Source organism: Balaenoptera musculus, chromosome 1, assembly GCF_009873245.2.
Source record: "Balaenoptera musculus isolate JJ_BM4_2016_0621 chromosome 1, mBalMus1.pri.v3, whole genome shotgun sequence".
Taxonomy (NCBI): Eukaryota; Metazoa; Chordata; class Mammalia; order Artiodactyla; family Balaenopteridae; genus Balaenoptera; species Balaenoptera musculus.
The window spans coordinates 139,614,531-139,627,974 of NC_045785.1; the positions used below are offsets into that span (position 1 = coordinate 139,614,531).

A 13,444-nucleotide genomic window follows, 5' to 3' on the forward strand; every position below is an offset into this window, starting at 1 on the left:
GAGCTTCTCGAACTTCTTTCCAGTATGCTCTCGCCTTCCCTTCCTTCAGCTGGAACAGGTACCCTAAATGTGTCTCTCCTGGACTGAATCCACAAAGTACTCCTCACTAGTGGACATATGCTGCTGTGAGCACATGGAAGGGACCCCAGGCAGCCCTTCCCTCGCAGCACCTACCACAGGGGGTTCCTTGCTTTTCTTCCCTCCTTCCTCCCTTCCTCTCTCTCTCTCCCTCTCTGCCTTCCCAAGCTTTCGGCTAGCGTTTCCAGCGTTTCTACATGCCAGCTAGATGAGCCACCGGAGTCGGCACTGGTCATTCAAAGGAGGTCTTATAAATTCCATCCTCTTCCCCCAAGACCATTCCTGACAGACCTGTCCCCATGACAGGGTCACTGTAGCATTCTCAGGGCCCTGCCAGCTGAGAGGGTCCCACATTTCTCAGCAGATGACCGCCTTTTGTCAAAGGCACTTTGTGAAGGACTTAATGCGTTGTCACTGAACTTGTTTACCATTGCTACATGACTTGTTGGGCTAAGGGGCAATGAAGGCAGGCATCCCGTATAGCCCATATAGCCACCTCTGCACAGCACCTCCAGAGTACTCAATTCTTGCTGCTGACTGGCTGAGCCAGGTGGCCACTGAGTGCACGTGACAACTAGCAGCCAATCAGCGCTCCCCACACCTTTTTAAAAAGATTCACACGTGTTTAATGTGTATAAAGCCAAGAAAAAGACAGTCCCGAATTCGATAGCGGTATTCTGTACAATTCATATGGTGGGGTTGAGAGGGAAGGTGAAGAGGCCGTAGAACCTACACCCCGACATGTACAAAAATAACTTAATAGCAACTCCCACCTGCAAGGAAGACATAGCTCTCTTTCCAGCCACTTGGTCCGAGTGAGGGGACATATCACAGAAAACCCAGCACAGCGGGAGCTAACCCATAGGGGCCCAAAGGGCCGGTGGGGGTGAGGAGGGGCAGTAGTCCTAGGGGAGGGGCTATGAGGAGGTCCTGAGGCGGTTGTTGGCTGAGCGAAAGCTCAGCAGCTTGTCCACCGTGGGCGGGCATAGAAGACCTGACTTGCCAGACTCTTGGGGCGGCTGTGCTTCTCCAGGAGATTCAGGCAGTACTCGTGGAAATCCGGCTTCTAGTCGATGTAGGTCACAGCTGCCATACTGGGCACAGGATGAGTTTGCCGTGGTCCTGGAAGACGTCGCAGGATGCAGGATGATGGTGCTGTGCTTGCAGAATCAGGTCGGCAGGTAGGGTTGTTGGACTAGTTCATCACCTTCCCGTGGGTACCCACCTTCAGCAAGTGTTCACTCATGTAGTTTTGGAAGTACTTGGAGAGTGATCTTCACGGAGGAGTTGGGATGGGAACTCACGGCGAGGGAGAACTCTGCACCACCATGCTCTATGAACCACAGACTGTCACCAAGGCACCAGAGGATGAGGTGAGTCCAACCATCGGAGAACACCCCCGACACTTTGCTACACGGCTGATGCCCGAGGCTGCACTTGTCCCAATCGTCCCCCACTTGCTGACTCAGAAGATGGGGGTGCCGGAGGGATCCTCAGCCTCCTCTTGCCTCACCAGCCCGTCTCAGAGGGCCTGGAGGCATTCACGCTATGCAGCCGCTATAGCATGTCACCAAGGTGGCACTCTCTGGTCTCCTGGACCACTGGTCCCTCTTTTCCCAAGGGAGTCTTGGGCATAGAGTTCTCTAGGCCTTTATTTAGGACTGTGAGAGGCTTCCTGTTGCTGGGATCCAGGCTTCTGGGAGGGATTGAATGCCTTGATGGAATGGTGGGGCAGGTAATGGGAGATGGGCTGGGCTGTAGCCAGAAGTAAAGAACTCGTCTTGAGCTGCTCATGAATGATCAGGTGGGCAGTGGGACCTGTCTGCGGCATCTTCTGGAAGAGGGAGGTGGCCACGGGGTTGATGTGCTTGGGGATCCTGCATTCATTCTTCTTGATCCAGAAGTAGGTCAGTTTTAGGCAAGAGATCTCAAAAAGGTGATCTACCCACCGACAAGGTATATATCAACATGATGCACCTAATAGGCCCCCCGTCCACCAGGAAACGGTGCCCTTTCTTGCTCAGAGCCTCAAGAGCTACGTATTTAGACAGGGTTTTCTTCTTCTGTTCCCCATCATATTCACCTTTGGTTGCCGGGCCAGATCCCCTATTTTCACCTCCAGATCGTCATTCAGGAAGAGTTTGCCCAGCTTGAGGTCCCGGTGAATAACCTGGTTTGGGTGCAGGTACCGGCAGCCGAGGACCACGTGCTGCAGGTAGCGGCGGACCTCGGGCTGGGTCGTCGCCTTCCTCCGCCGGTGCGGCTCCAGGGGAGATCTTCGGCGGCAGCAGCGCCCCAGCACCACCAACATGATGTTCGTGTCCACGTGCACCTACGACTCCGTGCTGGTGGGCGAGAGGGCAATGAACAGACATCTCCAAGGACATCTTCTCCTTCCGGTGCGGCCTGAGCAGCCGCGACTCAGGCAGGATCTTGCGGCCAAACGCCTCCTCTTGGCGTCCTCATCCTGTCAGAGATCTCAAGGCACTTGGCGAAGCCGCCCCTCCCCCAGGAAGCGGCCCGGCAGGCAGCACCGCCGACCGCGCGGCTCCACTAGGACCTCTGGGATCTCTTTTGCCTGCTGGATGGCGGTCGGGGGCCCTGGGAGCCACAACTCCAGAGATCCCGGCTTTCCCCGGTGGGCTGGTGCCCGCGCCAGCGTCTCTGCAGCACCGCCGCGCTCGTGTTCCTGGAGTTGCTGGGCAGACGCAGCAGGGTCCTGGCAGAGGTTTGACACCGTTCCGCTGCTCCCCGAATCAAATGCTGCACCGGGCCTGTTGCAAAAGCCTCTCTTTTCTCTCTCTCTCTCTCTTTTTTTTTTTTTTATCACAACCGGGGAGGAAGAAACGGGGCAGGAGTGGCTCAGGTCCTCCGGGTACCCTGGGCGGCCCCGCCCCACGCGCAGCCTCCAGCCCCAGGACTGGGTTTATTTCCTCGGGCAGAGGGGAAGTGTAGGGAAGGTGGCTTTATCAGATTAAGTCTCACTAGTGAAAATGCTCAGTCTCCCAGCCTCTGTGAGCAAGGCGACCAGCCTCCTGTGTACACAGTGGTTTCCAGGCTGGTAGGTGGTTGTTTTTCCTCCAAACCCTTGGCTAGCTCGGCCTCTCACCCGAGGGCTGTGGTTTGGGGAATGTTTTGACTTGAAACATTCAGGCCCCTGGTGGTATTTGGAGTTGTGAGACCCTTCTGTGCTAAAAGGAAAAATGAATGGTCTATTTAGAAACTGCGAACAATTCACAGTATAAAGAACAGGCAACAATTCTGCTGCTGACAGGCTGGTTTTCTAAGGGTAGTCCCTGGGGAGCTGGCTGGGTGGCAATCATGGCCCCTACTCTGGATACTTCATCTGGAAGACCCCCTGCTAGTGGTGGCAATGCTTCCAGAAAGCCTCTGCCCTGGAATCCCTCAATCCCTTCCCAGAACACGCTCTCCTGGGGCCTGTGGTGTGCTTGGGCTGTGAATGAGACCACTTTTCCTAAATCCGATGAACTTTGCTCTTGACAAAGGAGGGAAGGGTGGTTATTTGGGAATGCCTGAAACAGCTTCTCTTGGGTTTGAGTTGTGAGATTTTACCTATCACAGACATAGACAGAGTTCCCCTGAAGGAGGAAACTGCCTTTCCTCTCAAGGACAAAACACATTCCCGGGTGTTTCTGTCACCAGAGTGATGCTTCTTTCCATTGCATCCTAGACTCAGAAGAGAAGGTGAGAATCACAGGCTTCGAAATAAACACTCAACCTAATTAAAAACTGAACAGTTTTCTAAAATACCAAAGCTTGTTTCAAAGCTTGACCAAATTAGGAATGGTGTTCATCTAATTTATCAAAATGAATTCCTTTATAGATACAAGTAATCCCAATCAAACTCCTGATAGGCTTTTGTGTAAAAATTCACAAACTGATTCTGAAGTTTATATAGAAATGCAGAGGATCTAGAGTAGCAGAAACAATTTTGAAAAAGAAGAATGAAATTGGAAAACTAACACTACCTGATTTGAAGACTATTTTTAAGCTACAAAAATAAAGACAATATGGATTTGGACACACACACATAGCATAGGCACACAAGTATAGAAAGATAGATTAATGGAACAATATAAGAGTCCAGATGTAGGCCCACATGTGTAGTGTCAACTGATTTTAGACAAAGGTGGCAAGGTAGTTTGATGGGGGTAATTTGATGCCTTTTTAATGCATTGTGTTGGTATATGATTGGACATTCATATGCCTAAAACTAACCTTGACCCTTACTTCAAACCACATACAAAAATTGACTTGAAACGGATCATAGTAGTAATGCAAGAACTAAAATTATAAAGCTTCTGGAAGAAAAATAGAAGATAAAACCTTGTGACCTTGGATTAAATAAAGATTTTTAGCTACACACACACACAAATCATACATCATAAAAATAAAAATTGATAAATTAGATTTCATCAAAATTTTAAACCCCTGCTTTTCAAAAGATAGTGTTAGGAAAAATGAAAAGACAAGGCACAGACTTGAGTGTAAAACACTCAGCCAATGGGGGTGCAAAATGGTACCCAGTTTGCAGTTTTTTAAAAAGTTAAGCATCCCCGTATCATAGCACCCAGCAATCCCATTCTAAGGTACTTATCCAAGAGAAAGGAAAGCATACGTCCACAAAAAGACGTGTACTCTTAATGTTCATAGAAGCTCTATTCATAATCACCGAAAAGTAGAAACCATTCAAATGCCCATCAATTGGCAAATGGTTTAACAAATTGTGGTATCTTTGGTATAAATTGGTAAAAAAAAAAAGGTGATAAACGGACAACTACTGAAACTGATTCATGTAGCTGTATGGATGAATCTCAAAAGTATTATGCTAAGTGAAAGAAGTCAATCACAAATGACTACATATCAAATGACCATTTATATGACATAATGGAAAAGTCAAAATTGTAGAGACAGAAAGATCAGTGGTTACAAAGGGCTCGAAGAGGGGGGAAATAGCAAAGGGACATGAGGGTACTTTTTGGAGCAAGAAATGTTCTGTATATTGATTGCAATTGTGGTTACACGACTATATACCATTGTCAGAACTCCTTGAACATATATTGAACACTTTGAAAGGGTGAATTTTATGATATAGAATTATACCTCAATAAATCTAATTTTTAAAAAATGAAATCCCCAAACCAGTTTTGATTAATGAGAAGCTCATTAATTTGGATCCCCCTTATCCCTATTTAGTAACAATTTATACCCACAGGAGCCAGAGTTGATACTTGCTCCATCTAAAATGGTTGTTTTAAACCTTTAGTACCCTACTAGCAGGAAAGAGGGGGGAACTCAAATTTGTAGGATGTTACCATGTGCCAGGCAAACATCATGCTAGGCATTTTGCACGTGATTTTATTTGGTTCTTGTTATGGGCTGAATTGTGTCCCCCAAAATTGATATGTGGAAGCGCTAATCCCCAGTACCTCAGAATGTGACTATACTAGGAGATGGGGCCTTTAAAGAGGGGATTGAGTTAAAATGAGGCCATTAGGGTGGACCCTAATGCAACCTGAATGGTATCCTTATAACAAGAGGAAATTTGGACAGACAGGGAGACACCAGGGTTGCGTGGGCACAGAGGGACGACCATGTGAAGAGGCGGCAAGGGGGTAGCCATTTGCAAGGCAAGGCCTCAGGAGAAACCCAACCTGCCAACACCATGATCTCAGACTTCTCACTTCCAGAATCGTAGGAAAATTAATTTCTGTTGTTTAAGCTACCCCGGCTGTGTGTTTTGTCTTGGCAACCCTCGTGGACTAATAAAATCCTCCCAACACTCTGAGGTGGGGAAGGCAGGAGGAAAAACACAAGGCTCTGTGAGTGCTGGTAGCGTGCTCAACTCCAGTGACTGGTAGGGCAACCTGGGGAGAAACACAGAACTGACACCCAAAGCTCCCCACCACCTAGATTGCAATCGTTAGGAAATCAGAGCTGGTTTCTTCTCATCCTTGAACAATCTGTACTCCTTTTTCTCAGTAAATGTTGAATTGATGTAAACAATTAGAGTAACAAGATTTCAGGATGCAGGAGAGACCTACTTTATTTATTTTTATAAATTTATTTATTTATTTTGGGCTACGTTGGGTCTTCGTTGCTGCGCGTGGGCTTTCTCTAGTTCTGGCGAGCGGGGGCTACTCTTCATTGCGGTGCGCGGGCTTCTCATTGCAGTGGCTTCTATTGTTGCGGAGCATGGGCTCTAGGCACGCGGGCTTCAGTAGTTGTGGCTCGCAGGCTCAGTAGTTGTGGTGCATGGGCTTGGTTGCTCCGTGGCATGTGGGATCTTCCCGGACCACGGCTCAAACCAGTGTCTCCTGCACTCTCAGACGGTTCCCTAACCACTGCGCCACCAGGGAAGTCCCGAGACCTACTTTAAATATTCAGCTATTTTCCAGGACAAAGTAATATCACTGATTTTTATAAACAGTGACTATGATCATAATAATTGATACCTTTGCCCATCCATTGTGCCCTAGGCGTGGCACCCAGACTTGCTCTCAAGCAGGTCTTATGGGACCTGCGCAATGAATGCTTTCTTAGCCTAGATGTTCATTCATTCCACAAATAGTTATTGAGCACCTATGATAAAAGCAAAAGTCAAATTAAAAAAAATTTTTTTCTCTGTAACAGGTTTATCACCAAATCCTAGATCATGCTGACCTTTGGCCCATTAGAACAAATAATTAAGGGAATTTTGCTGTTGTTCATTTGTTTTTTTAAGTCAGATTTTTTTTTTCATTCTGGGCATCAAAGCAAAGTGGAGAAAAGAACCCAGAGGTAAGGACTTGCAGTTCAGAAACGGAGGATCCCTTTATACTCTGGGGACCTCAGGGGGCAGAGACTGACCTCTTGCCATGGTTCAGTTGAGCATCCTGGGAGCTCGGCAAATAGTGATTTTGGGGTAAATGTTTGTTGAACTGAACTAAATTTTGAATGATTCAACTGGTCAGCGTGGGGAGCAGCCACTCCCAGGGAAGTGACTAGATGTGCCTTTTGTGTGTGTGTGTGTGTGTGTGTGTGTGTGTGTGTGCCTTTTAAATTCGGCCTCACAAAAATTCAGGTGAGTTGGGCCGGCCTGAGAGAAACCATCAGCTTGGCCAAGGAAGGGAACCACTGAGTGGAACCAGAAAATGAAGCAGAGGAGACAATTCTGTGAAGAATCAAGTAGTGCTTTTGGGTTTGAGAGGCCAGTGCTTATCCATCCGCACAGAGATATCCAGTGAGCAGCCAGGAGCCTGGAGGAAGAGACGTCAGACCACGACGACAAGGTGACCCTGGGGGCTCAGCCTGCTCCTCCATTGCCTCCTTGTCGCCTCCCCACCAATCGGCAGGCGTGCTGATGTTACCTTCTAAATAGTTCTTGACTCTTTTCCTTCCTGCCTGCCTGCCGTGCACAACTCCAGGCCCTCGGCCCCTCCTCCTTAGATCACTGCCTTCCGTCAGCTCTCCCCTGACTATCTCTGCCCCTTTAAATCCCCCCATCACACTGTCACCAGAGTCTTATCCGAAATGAAATTCCTAGGATCTCCCTTTCCTGTTTAAAGCCTGTCGCATGCCTGTCTCCCTCTCATTCTTCACCCCTGGGCACAAGTGTCCCCTCCTCCAGGATGTGGTCCCCGATGCCCCCGGATCAGCCGGGGGACCCCTGTGCTCTTAGATCTCACGTGCATCCTGCCTGACCACACGGAGGCTTCGTTACCTAGGGGTAAGTGTTCCTCCCCCAGAACGCGGGAGCCCCTCGGGCTGCAACCAGACCTGGCATCTCCACCCTCAGCACCTCTCCCAGTGCCTGGGGCACACGGGTGTTGCACTCGTCTTGGGAGGGAAGGAAGGAGGCGGAGAAAAAGCAAAGAGGGCCGGATACCAATCTTGAAAACTGTCTGCGTGTGGTGGAGGAATTGTCACAGTTCCCACGTCCTACCTGAGGGGGCTCAGCTTGCTGCAGAGGCAGGAGAACTTGGGGCTAACTCCTGGCTTGGCCTCCTCCTAGCTCTTTGGCCTTTGTCAGGCTGCCTAACCTCTGTGGGTCTCAGTTTTCTCTTCTAAATAAAGGGGTAGGACCAGATGAACGCCACAGTCCCTTTAGCTCTGAAGCAAAGGGCACCACGGGTCACCAGCCACAGGAGCCTTGGCCCCATCTCAGCACTCAGCAACTGATCACCCAGAACCTCCTGCATCTGCCCTGCGCCCTCCTGCCTGGTGTCCTGACCTCCCTCGCCCCAAGCTGCAGGGAGCCCACGGCGGAGTCATTAGAAAGCAGTGACAGTCACAGCCTTGCCCATGGACCCCACCAACAGCTTCCACGGGGGATTAAAGTCGTGTGGCTTCTCTTCCAAGTTTAACCAGCTGTTGTCTGGGGCTGGGCTTCCCTTCTCATAAACTGCTGAAGCCCAGATGGCCATGTCTTTGGATCTTCTTTATTGCCTCCTTTTAAACCTCATTAAATTCCTCTTTCCACCTACTGCTGGAGAGGATTCTGCCAAGGCTTGGGGAAGCACTGCCCTCCTCCCACAGGTAGCCCCTCCTCCCCGCCTCGCTGGGCAACAGCCTCTGTGAATAAGGAAGCGCTGGTGGGCTCAGGCTGGGCATCGTGTGGCACTGTGGTGTCCTTGGGCCCTGCGCCACTACGGAGAGATGGGGTGAAGGACACAGCCTCTCTCCTCACATTCTAGTAGGAAACACAGGTAAGAAATAGCTACTGAGAAGGATGGAGATAAATGACAGGAGAACACATCCCACTCCATCATGAATTCTATTTTTTTATCTCCCGATAGAATCTAAGCTCCACAAGGGCAGGGACCTTGTCTTACTCACCACTGGATTTCCTGCACCTAACACTGCAACTGCCACATAGCAGACCTTCAAGAAATACCTGTTGGTTGAATGAATGAACGTCATGTTCCTTGCCATATCCCCAGCTCCCAGCACAGCACTTAGTTCAGTAAATTCTTGATAAAAGAACAAATCAATGAGGGAGTGTCAGAGCAGGGCTTTATAGGATGAATAAGAGTTAACCAAAACAAAGGACATAAAAAGAAAGGGGCAGGAGATTCCAAGGGCAGAAAGGATAACATTTACAAAGGCAAGTGCAAATGTGCAGTTTTCACGGAACAGCAGCTTGTTGGAAGTAATCCAACATCTGACCTGAAAATAAATTTAACTAAAATTTTGCATAAGAGTAGCAGAAGACCACCTAGGTGTTCTTTTTTTTAAATGTTGAACATTTGGGGAACAGTTGAATAAACTGCCATATGACACAGGGGAGTGTTGTACAGCCGTTACCACGATTCAGATGGCCATTTTTTGTGTGTTTCTGAATAATACATAAAGTGAGCAGCAGAATTCAATAAAGCCTGTACATCACGACTGCCTTGTAGCCAAATCAACAGTTGCATTTGGCTGCTGGACATTGTAACTTTTCAAAATGTTTGTATATTTCAACATATTGTCAATGTTTTTAAATAGACAAAAGGGGGGTGCAATAAACAGTAAAGGCCCACGGTCTCCTCCTAGTGCCGAGTCCCAGGGAACACATTCCAGGTGAGGAGAGGGATTCTATTTACATTTCTTTCCCTTCTACCACCAACTTATCAGCTTTAGATCATTAAAAAGTCACAGGGCCATTGTGTTTCTATTATATTGATCACAACTTTTTTTGTTTGCAAGTGACAGAAACTGAATTCAAACTAGCTCAAGCAAAAGAAGTAGCAAGTGCAGAAGTGGGTTCTTTCTATGTTTCTGTGTGTGTGTGTATCTATCTATCTATCTATCTATCTTTATCTATCATCATTTATCTAGAGTCTGTCTATCTAGGGTTTTCTTCCTTCAAGAATAGCCTCATTTTCTCCTACGATAAATAGCTTCCTCTTTGCAGTCAAGGAAGCATGCTTCTTTGGATCCATCCACATAAAAATCCCAGGAAAAGCTTTTGATGAGTTCTGCTTGGATCACATGCCCACTCCAGACCAGTCCCTGTGACCAGTGACCAACCCAGGTCAAGTGTCCTCCCATGATGAACAGCACCTTGACTGACAGATCCAGGAAAATAAGAGAAGTGTTCTCCCAAAGGAAGAGATGCTGAGGAAAATCAAACCACACGTCACCCCACGGCAGCCTTGCAGGTGTCCCAGGCAGCCAGGTGCCATGTGTGGGTGGACACGCTGACATCATATCCTCATTCAGCGTAGGAGAAGGTAAACTTTGCATATGCATTTTTCAGTTCTTACTGTAACCTCTTTTCTGGGTCTCAGTTTCTTCACCCGTAAAGTGTGTATGTTGGGCTAAATTCACCTTTAAAAGTCCGTTGCAAATATGACCTTCTAGTACTTCTGAGATATTTACACTTAGAGTCTTGCTAACATCTGAATAATGGAAATGTCTGTTTCCTTGGTTGATTAATTCATGAGGTAGTTTTGGATATTTTAACTTTGTTGTTGTCAGTCATTAAAAAAAAAAAACTTAATCTGTTATTCTGCAAAGAAATCTAATCTTCTTCCCAAAGAGCATTTTTCAGTCTCATTCAGAATCTCGATTATTCGGATCATCATCTTTGAAAGAATGAGATATTTGGGGGTGAAGGACTTTAGATCCATCCCGATTTTTAATTCTTAGCCCCAAACATTTTATTATTTCTAATCTATCCTGGAAGCTGCAGGAAGGGAAATCATTGCTCCCTTAGATTATCTGGAGCCCCCTTGACCTTGGTAGAGAATAGTATTCCAGGAGGGGAGGTCTCTGAGCCTGAAACAGTGGCTGTGTTATATTTACTGAGTATCCATCATGAGCTTATGAAGTGCAAGGAAATCGAAATCGCTGATGCATCAGCCCTTCACAGTGGTGTGGGACTCTGTGCCTCTTCCAAGCCTATCCATCTGCCCTACACCCACCCCCACCAAACCTGGGCCAGAGCAGGACAGGTGTAGAAAAGAGGGCCCAAAGAAGGAAAATGACTTCCGGTCAAGCGCTAGATGGTAAAACTTGAAATTAAAACCCGAGTCTTCTGACTTCCTCTCTAGTTCTCCTTCAACATGATCCTCCTCTGTCTCACCTTCACCTCCAGCCACATTCAGAGCCTCCTTCTCCAAGACTTAAAACCAAGCCCGACCCTTCCTCACCCTCAGCTCCCAAGACCTGCTTAGTAGCGCCGCGACCCTGACCACCTGCCATGCTGGGCCTCTCAGCCTTGCCTCCCACGAACATCTTGAGTGGGCAGCGTCACTTCCAGGCGTCTGTTGTGTTTGCAGAGAAAGCCCTTTCCTCAACCCAAGCCTAATAATCCAAAGTCTCGCTCCCCGAGGGATCTTCCAACAGCCAAGCCTTTGTTTAATTGTGGAGCCTGCCCCCACCCCGAGGTGTGTCTCAGTTCTGTCTGAGGCTCCCCACCTACAGTCCCACTGCCCTGCACACAATGGAAGACCTGTGGCTTTCTTTCACAACCCTGAGGATGTGACAGCGGATGCTGGGGCCGCCTGCCAGCCCCTGGGGCTGCGGAATCTTCCGCTGTCTGGCTGGGGTGACTGGCAAGGTCAGCATCCGGGCCGATCCTGGACCACAGGGGCTGCCACCTGTTTGGTGTTTCCTAGATCACTGGCTCAGGGAAGGGGTGACCTGACTTCTCCCAGAACCTCCCCCTCACATCCAGCAGAACTTTATTCCTCAAAGATCACAGCTTTCTTCAATGGGTTTGAGTGGCCAAAACCTGATAGAGCAACAGAAACTTTCCAACTTGAGAAGAACCCCCAGTTGTCCTCCCATTCATTCTTCCGAAGAGACTAGTACAAACCATAGCTAACTGTCCATTTCATAATTTTTTTTTTCTTTCATAAAAATATTTATTGGACTCACTAGATTCTTGGCAAATTAATGAAGCTGACGTGCTTTTTCAGAACCTTCATTTTCCTCACGTCTCAAAGCCCATCATAAATGGTCTCTCATCTAGGAAGCCTCTCCTAGAGTTTCTATTTTAATTCAATTTCATAGGACATAGAACCCTCAAGGGTTTGCTGCTCACCTCTGTCTTCTCCAGTCAGGCCTTGCCTTGGTGACTGGTACTGCAGCTAACTCTGTTATCACTAGACTAGACTTGGACGGAAACATCCAGAAGCAGAGTTTCTAATTCTCCACTCCTCATGCAGATGCCCCCAACCCATCAGCCTTTTGAAGCCCATTCCTTCCCACAGGACATCTCCACCCTCAGTCACAGAGTACTTCACCAAGAAACCCAGTCTCTCTTTGTCCTGCTGACTCTGGCCTTCTGAACGTGATAACCAGATTAGTCCTAACGAAACACCGTGATGGTGCCTTGCACTGACTCAGAAGCATGCATTAGTTTTCTACTGTTCATAGAATTTTTTCAGTCGTTCATCAAGGATTTGTTGAGCACCTACTATACTAATTACTCTGCAAGACCCTGGGGATATAAAAGTGAGCAAAATATAATTGCAGTCTAGATGGGAAGACAAAAATAGGTAAGGAAAACAATAAGTACAATTGGTGCTGTGCCAGGCACACAGAATAGGAGCATCTAAGCTGGCCTAGGAGGGCTTTGTCAGGCAAGGTGGAGGTAAGACAGATAACCTGAATAAAACCTCCCTTACCTGCGTTCTGTGTCCTTCCATCCTCCAAGCTGTCCCCACTAAGAGTGTCTGCTCTGAGCATGCCACCCCGCCACCAACTTAAACATGTTGGCCCCCCTGCCTTCCTCCTTCTTCCTCTAGTCTAAATGGTTTCTCCTGGTGTGGAACTTAAATCTACAACTAAATGGTGAATTCCAGCAGAGCAGGACAGGCAGTCTTTGAGCCAAGTTCAGCTCCATGGTCTGCAGAGGACTGGTTTCAGTGCTTGGAGTAAGTACTCTGGCAGAGACGGTCAGTGTTACAGCCAGACGATGGTTGCCCAGCTAAAGATGACATTTCCCCACCGATCAGAGGGCATGTAAAAGCGGAACGGAGGTGCACCGCTTCCGGGTCTGGACCTTAATGATGCTCATGCTCTCCTCCACGCCCCCATCCCTCTTCTCCTGGCTGACATCCACATGTGGCTGTGGCCCTGCCTTGATCAAGACCTTCAAAAGAAATCAATATCCTGGTCCTTAAGCCGTTGTATTGTTGCCTCTCTTTGTTGGAGGCTTACCACACCTAATACAATTGCCAGCACGCCGGCTTTCTAGCTTCCACTGCAAGCATGGAAAATCTAGCAACGCTATGCCTGCAATCTTGCAGGGCCACAGTCAGCAGGCCATGAGCCCCAGCCAGGCGCAGACCATACAGTGCCCAGTGAGGCTGAGAGCTGGTGCCCCTGCCATGGCCCTTGAACTCTTGCTTTTCTGCCCCTTTACTCTTCC

General features: G+C 48.2%; 1 pseudogene; it reads right to left on the reverse strand.

The window, feature by feature from the left end:
* Positions 1 to 722: 722 nt before the first annotated feature.
* Positions 723 to 9,000, reverse strand: LOC118880484 (annotated as a pseudogene).
* Positions 9,001 to 13,444: the final 4,444 nt, after the last annotated feature.